Source organism: Somniosus microcephalus, unplaced genomic scaffold, assembly GCF_052327205.1.
Source record: "Somniosus microcephalus isolate GS21.2 unplaced genomic scaffold, FLI_Smic_1.0 unresolved_chr8, whole genome shotgun sequence".
Classification (NCBI taxonomy): Eukaryota; Metazoa; Chordata; class Chondrichthyes; order Squaliformes; family Somniosidae; genus Somniosus; species Somniosus microcephalus.
Window position 1 is genome coordinate 14,915,563 of NW_028225186.1, and position 9,395 is coordinate 14,924,957.

Below are 9,395 nucleotides of genomic sequence, written 5' to 3' on the forward strand. Positions count from 1 at the left end.
CTACAGGATGATATAGATGGGTTGGTCAGATGGGCGGAACAGTGGCAAATGGCATTTAAACCTGAAAAGTGTGAGGTGATGCATTTTGGCGGACTAACAAGGCAAGGGAATACACAATGAATGGTAAGATCCTATTAAAGACAGAGGATCAGAGGGACCTTGGTGTGCATGTACATAGATCCCTGAAGGCAGCAGAACAGGTGGATAAGGTGGTTAAAAAGGCATATGGGATACTTGCCTTCATTAGCCGAGGCATAGAATATAAGAGCAGGGAGCTTATAATGGAGCTGTATGAAACGCTGATAAGGCCACAGCTGGACTACTGTGTGCAGTTCTGGTCGCCACACTATAGGGCGCATGTGATTGCTTTGGAGAGGGTGCAGAGGAGATTTACCAGGATGTTACCTGGGCTGGAGCGCTTCAGCTATGAAGAAAGACTGGACAGGCTGGGGTTGTTTTCCTTGGTGCAGAGAAGGCTGAGGGGGGACCTGATTGAGGTGTACAAAATTATGAGGGGCACAGATAGGGTAGATAGTAAGGAACTTTTCCCCTTAGTAGAGGGGTCAATAACAAGGGGGCATAGATTCAAAATAAGGGGCAGGAGGTTTCGAGGGGATTTGAGGAAAAACTTTTTCACCCAGAGGGTGGTTGGAATCTGGAACTCACTGCCTGAAAGGGTGGTAGAGGCAGGAACTCTCACAACATTCAAGAAGCATTTGGATGAGCACTTGAATTGCCATAGCATACAAAGCTATGGACCAAATGCTGGAAAATGGGATTAGATTAGACAGGGCTTGATGGCCTGCATGGACGCGATGGGCTGAAGGGCCTCTTTCTGTGCTTTATAACTCTATGACTCTATGCCTCTATGACTATGACCACAACCTGTCCGAGCACACAGAATCTTACCCACTAACAACAGTCTAACCAATCACACATAAACTGCCCCACTGACCACAACCTGACCGAACACACAGAAACTGGCCAATTGACCATTAACTAACCGAACAAACACTGAAACTGAACCACTGACCACAACCTGACGGATCACAAAGAAAAAAGGCTACCTAACACAACCTGGCCGAACTCGCCGAAATTGACCCATTGACCACAAACTGGCCAAACACACAGAAACTGAACAACTGAACAAATCCTGACCGAACACACAGCAACTGACCCATTTTCCACAACTTGACCGAAAAAACAGAAACTGAGCCACTAACCATACACTGATGGCACCCACAGAAACTGATCCACTGACCACAAACTGAGTGAATACACTGATAATGACAAACTGACCACAAACTGACCGAGCACACAGAACTGCCTCACTGACCACAAAATGAGAGAACACACCTAACTGACCCACTGAAAACAACCTGAATGAACCCACAGAAATTGACACACTGTCCAAAAACTGACCTAGCACACACAGACTGAGACAATGACCACAACAACACCGAACACATAGAATCTGGCCCACTGACCACAAAATGAGAGAACAGACATAAACTGATCCACTAAACACAACCTGACTGAACACACAGAAACTGACACACTGACCAAAACCTGACTGAACATACAGAAACTGACCCACTGACCACAACCTGAATGAATACACAGAAACTCACCCAATGACCACAAACTTACAGAGCACACAGAAAATGAAACACTGGCCAATCCTGACTGAATACACAGAAACTGACCCACAGACCACAACCTGACTGAGCACACAGAAACTGACCCAAAGACATATCCTGACCGAAATAAAATGAAATGACCCACTGAACACATCCTGACCGAACACACAGACCCTGACCACCTGATAAAATCCTGATCGATCACAGAAACTGACACACTGACCACAACCTGACCGAACACACAGAAGCTGTCCTTCATGCCACAAGCAAACGAATACACCGAAACTGACCCATTGACAACAACCTGGATAAACACACAGAAACTGACCAACTGAACAAATACTGACCCAACACGCAGAAACTGACTTACTGAAAACTACTTGACCGAAAACATAGAAACTGAACCACTGACCACATACTGACAGAACCGACAGAAACTGCTCCACTGACCACAACCTGACTGAACACACAGAACCTGATCCACTGACCAAATCCTGATCGATCACAAAGAAACTGACTCACAGACCACAACATGACGGAGCACATGCAAACTGAAACACTGACATATCCTGACCAAAAACACAGGAAATGACCCACTGACCACAACCTGACCGAACATACAGAAACTGACCCATTGACCACAACCTGACCGAACAAGCACTGAAACTGACTCCATGTCAACAACCTGGCCGAGCACACAAAAACTGCCCCACTGACCACAACATGTCCGAGCACACAGAAACTGAACCATTAACAACAGTCTGACCAAACACACAGAAATTGACCCACTGACCAGATCCGTTCTGAACACACATAAACTGACCCACTGCCAAATAGCTGAACAAGCACATAGAAACTGAGCCATTGCCCACAACCTGAATGAACACACATAAACTGACCAACTGACCACAACCTGACCGAGCACACAGAAACTGACCCATTGCACACAACCTGGCTGAACACACATAAACTGCCCCAATGCCCACAACCTGAATGAACACACATAAACTGACCCACTGACCACAACCTGACCGAGCACACAGAAATTGACTCACTGCCAACAACCTGAATCAACACACAAAAACTGACACAATGACCACAATCTGGCTGAACACACAGAAACTGTCCCACTGACAGTGGCAGAAGGCAGAGGGTGATGTTGGAAGGTTGTTTTCGTGACTAGAAGCCTGTATCCAGTTGGGTACTGCAGGGATCGGTGCTGGGTCCCTTGCTGTTTGTGTTCTACATTAATGATTTGGATGTGAATATAAAGAGTATGATCAGTAGGTTCGCAGATGACACGAAAATTGATGGGGTGCTAAATAGCGAGGAGGGAAGCCTCAAGCTACAGCATGATATAGATGGGTTGGTCAGATGGGCGGAACAGTGGCAAATGGAATTTAAACCTGAAAAGTGTGAGGTGATGCATTTTGGCGGACTAACAAGGCAAGGGAATACACAATGAATGGTAAGATCCTATTAAAGACAGAGGATCAGAGGGACCTTGGTGTGCATGTACATAGATCCCTGAAGGCAGCAGAACAGGTGGATAAGGTGGTTAAAAAGGCATATGGGATACTTGCCTTCATTAGCAGAGGCATAGAATATAAGAGCAGGGAGCTTATAATGGAGCTGTATGAAACGCTGATAAGGCCACAGCTGGACTACTGTGTGCAGTTCTGGTCGCCACACTATAGGGCGCATGTGATTGCTTTGGAGAGGGTGCAGAGGAGATTTACCAGGATGTTACCTGGGCTGGAGCGCTTCAGCTATGAAGAAAGACTGGACAGGCTGGGGTTGTTTTCCTTGGTGCAGAGAAGGCTGAGGGGGGACCTGATTGAGGTGTACAAAATTATGAGGGGCACAGATAGGGTAGATAGTAAGGAACTTTTCCCCTTAGTAGAGGGGTCAATAACAAGGGGGCATAGATTCAAAATAAGGGGCAGGAAGTTTCGAGGGGATTTGAGGAAAAACTTTTTCACCCAGAGGGTGGTTGGAATCTGGAACTCACTGCCTGAAAGGGTGGTAGAGGCAGGAACTCTCACAACATTCAAGAAGCATTTGGATGAGCACTTGAATTGCCATAGCATACAAAGCTATGGACCAAATGCTGGAAAATGGGATTAGATTAGACAGGGCTTGATGGCCTGCATGGACGCGATGGGCTGAAGGGCCTCTTTCTGTGCTTTATAACTCTATGACTCTATGCTTCTATGACTATGACCACAACCTGTCCGAGCACACAGAATCTTACCCACTAACAACAGTCTAACCAATCACACATAAACTGCCCCACTGACCACAACCTGTCTGAGCACACAGAAACTGACCCACTTATCACAACCTGTTCGAGCACGCAGAAACTGACTCTGTGACCACAACCAGGCTGAGCACAGTGAAACTGACACACTGACCAAAACATGACCGAGCCCACAGAAACTGGCTGGACACACAGAAACTCAAAAACTGACCACAACCAGTCCGAGCACACAGAAACTGACACACTGACCAAAACATGACCGAGCACACAGAAAGTTACACACTGCCCACAACCTGATGGAACACACAGGAACTGAACCACTGCCCACAACCTGACTGAGCACACGGAAACTGACCAACTGAGCACAAGCTGACTGTACACAAATTAACTGACCCACTGACCACAAGCTGACTGAACACGTAAAATCTGGCCTGCTGACCAAACCCTGACCGAACACACATAAACTGACCCACTGACCACAACCAGACTGAACACACAGAAACTCACCCACTGACCAAACCCTCACCGAACACACAGAAACTTACCCAGTGACCACAACTTGTCCGAGCAGAGAGAAACTGACCCACTGACCCAATTCTACCCGAACAAACAGAAGCTGCCACTCTGACCACAACCTGAACGAACGCACATAAACGGACCCACTGACAAATCCTGACAGAAAAAAACTTAAAATGACCCACTAACCACAGTCTGACTGAACTCACAGAAACTGACCCATTGAACACAACCTGACCGAACAAACACTGAATCTGACACACTGACCACAAACTGACCGAACACATCAAAGCTGACCTTTCGACCACAACCTGGCCAAACACACAGAAACTGACAAACTGAACAAATCCTGACCGAACACACAGCAACTGACTCACTGACAACAAATTGACCCGAACAAACAGAAACTGACCCATTAACCACACACTGAGGGAACCCAAAGAAACTGATCCAGAGACCACAAACTGACAGAACACACTGAAACTGACCAACTGACCACAACCTGACCGAACACGCAGAAACATACCCACTAACCACAACCCGACTGAACACACAGAAACTGACCCACTGACCAAATCCTGACCGAAAACACAGAAATTGCCCCTCTGCCCACAAAATGAGAGAACACACAGAAACTGATCCACTGAACACAACCTGACCGATCGCACAGAAACTGATCCACTGAACACAACCTGACCGATCGCACAGAAACTGACCCACTGACCAAAACCGTACTGATCACATAGAAATTGACAGGCTGTCCGAATCCTGATAGAGCACACAAAGACTAACACAATGAACACAACCTGACCGAACTCACAGAAACTGACCCACTGACCACGACCTGACAAAAAACACAGAAACTGGCCCACTGACCACGACCTGACCGAACACGCAGAAACTGACACACTGAACACAAGCAGACTGAACACACAGACACTGACCCATTGACCACAACCTCTCTGAGCACACAGAAACTGACTCGCTACCACTTTCTGGGCAAAACACACAGAAACTGACCCACAGACCACAACCTTACTGAGCACACAGAAACTGACCCACTGACAAAATCCTGACTGAGCACACAGAAACTGGCCCATAGCCCACAACCATAAAGAACACACAGAAACTGATCAACTGACCACAACCTTACTGAGCACACAGAAACTAACCCACTGGCCAAATCCTGACTGAACACACAGAGGCTGACCCACAGTCCACAACCTTAAAGAGCACACAGAAACTGACCCACTGACCAAATCCTGACTGAGCATACAGAAACTGACCCACAGTCCACAACCTTAAAGAACACACAGAAAGTGACCGACCGACCACAACTTTACTGAGCACACAGAAACTGACCCACTGGGCAAATCCTGACTGAGCACTCAGAAACTGACCCACTGACCACAAACTGACTGAACACACAGAAACTGACCTATTGACAACAACCTGACAGGACAAACACTGAAACTGACACACTGACCACAACCTGACCAATCACACAGAAACTGACCCATTGTCCACAACATGGACAAACAGACAGAACGTGTCCAACTGAACAAATCCTGACCGAACACACAGAAACTGATCCACTGACCACAACCTGACTGAACACACAGTAACTGACCCACTGACAAAAACCTGTCGGAGTGCACAGAAGCTGACCCACTGACAACAGTCTGACCAGACACACACAAACTGTGCCACTGAACACATCCTGTCTGAGTACACAGAAACTGAAACAGTGACCAAAACCTGACTGATCCCACAGAAACTGACCCACGGACCACAACTTGACCTTGCGCACAGAAACTAACACACTGACCAAATCCAAACCGAGCTCACATAAACTGACCCACTGACCTCAAACTGACCGATCACACAGAAGCTGACCCACTGACCACAACCTGACCGATCACACAGAAACTGTCAAACTGACCACATCTGATCGAACAAACAGAAACTGGCCAACTGAAAACAATCTGACCGAACACACAGAAACTGAAACACTGACCACATCCTGAACGAAGTGAATCAAACTGATCCACTGACCACAAACTGCCCAATCACGCAGAAAGAGACCTACTGACCACAAACTGACCGAATACCCATAAACGTATCAAGTGACCAACAACTGACAGAAAACACAGAAACTGAGCCACTGACCACAACCAGATGGAACACACAGAAACTGAACCATTGACAGCTACATCTCCGAAAACGCAGAAACTGACACACTGAACACAACCTGTCTGAAAACACAGAAACTGACCCACTGACCACAACCAGGCCGATCAACCAGAAACTGACCCACTGACCACAAACTGACCGAACACACAGAAACTGAAACACTGACCGTAACCTGACCAAACACATACAAACTAACCCACTGACCACAACCTGATCGAACTCACAGAAACTGACCCAGTGACCACGACCTGATTGAAAACACATAAACCGACACAATGAACAATATATGAACAAGCACACAGAAACAGACCCACTGCCCACAACCTGAATAAACTCTCATAAACTATCCCACTGACCACAAGCTGACCTAACACACAGAAACTGGACCTCTGACCAAATCCTGACTGAACACACATAAACTGAACCACTGAACACAAGCTGACCAACACACAGAAGCTGACCCACTGACTACAACCTGAGTGAACACACAGAAACCGACCCACTGACCACAACCTCACTGAGCACACAGAAACTGACCCGCTGACCACATTCTGGACAAAAGCACACAGAAACTGACCCACTGACCACAACCTTACTGAGCACAAAGAAGCTGACCCGCTGACCACATTCTGGACAAAAGCACTCAGAAATTGACCCACTGACCACAACCTTACTGAGCACACAGAAACTGACCCACTGACCAAATCCTGACTGAGCACACAGAAACTGATCCACAGACCACAACCTGACTGAGCACACAGAAACTGACCCAATGACATATCCTGACCAAAAAAACATGAAATGTCCCACTGAACACAAACTGACGGAACACACAGAAACTGACCTGTTGACCACAACCTGACCGGACAAACACTGAAATTGACACACTGACCACAACCTGACCAATCACGCAGAAACTGACCCATTGTCCACCACATGGACAAACAGACAGAACGTGACCAACTGAACAAATCCTACCCGAACTCACAGAATATGATTCACTGACGAAAACCTGACTGAACCCACAGAAACTGACACACTGACCAAAAGCTGTCTGAGCACACAGAAACTGAGACACTGACCACATTCTGGACAAAAACACAAAGAAATTGACCCACTGACCATAAGCTGACCAACACATAGAAGCTGACCCACAGACCACAACCTGACTGAACACACATAAACTGGCCCACTGCGCACAACCTGACTGACCACACATAAACTGACCCACTGATCACAAGCTGATCGAACACACAGAAACTGGCCATCTGACCAAATCCTGAACGAAAACCCATAAACTGCCCCACTGCCCTAAAACTGACTGAACACACATAAACTGATCCACTGACCACAAGCTGATCGAACACACAGAAACTGGCACTCTTACCATATCCTGGCCGACTACACATAAACTGACCCACTGACCAGAACCTGACTGTACACAGAGAAACAGACCCCCCGACCAAATCCTGACTCAACACACATAAACAGACACACTGACCACAACCGGTCTGAGCACAAAGAAACTGACCCATTGACCAAATCCTGACCAAAAACACAGATACTAACCGACTGACCACAACCTGACCAAAAACAGAGAAACTGACCCTCTGAAAAAACCTGACCAAACACACAGTAACTGACACACTGACCACAACCAGTCAGAGCACATAGAAAGTGACCCACCGACCACAACCTGACTGAGCATACAGAAACTGACCCACAGACCACAATCTGATTGAACAAACACTGAAACTGAACCACTGACCAGGAACCTGAACGAGCACACAGAAACTGACACAATGACCACAACCTGACTGAACCCACCAATACTGGCCCGTTGACCACAACATGGCCTATCACAGAAACTGACCAACTGAACAAATCCTGACGGAACACACAGCAACTGACACACTGAAAGCAACATGACCGAACCCAAAGAAACTGACCCATTGAGAACAACCTGACTGAACACACAGAAACTGACCCACTGACCACAACCTGTCCGAGCATACAGAAACTGACCCACAAACAATAGGCTGACCAAACACACAAGCATTGACCCACTGACCAGATCATGTCCGAACACACATAAACTGACCCACTGACCAAAACTTCCCGAGCACACAGAAACGGATCCACTGCCCACAACCTGACTGAGCAAACAGAAACTGACCCACTGACCAAATCCCGATCGAACACACAGAAACTGCCCCACTGAGTACAAACTGACCGAACACACAGAAAGTGGCCCTCTGACCAAATCATAACGGAACACACAGAAACAGACCCACTGACCACAACCTGTCCGAGCAAACAGAGACTGACCCACAGACCACAACCTGACTGAAACCACAGAAACTGAACCATTGCCCACAACCTGTCTGAGCACAAAAACACTGACCCGCTGCCCATAACGTGACTGAGCACACAGAAACTGACCAACTGACATATCCAGACCGAAAACACAGGGAATGGCCCAGTGACCACAACCTGACCGAACACACAGAAACTGACACATTGACCACAACCTAACCGAACAAACACTGAAACTGAACCACTGACCACAACCTGAGCGAGCACACAGAAACAGGCCTACCTACCGCAATCTGGCCGAACACACCGAAATTGACCCATGGACCACAACCTGGCCAAACACACAGAAACTGAACAACCGAACAAATACTGAACAAACACATAGCAGCTGAACCATTGACCATAACTTGACCGAAAAAACAGAAACTGACCCACTGACCACACACTGACAGAACCCACAGAAACAGATC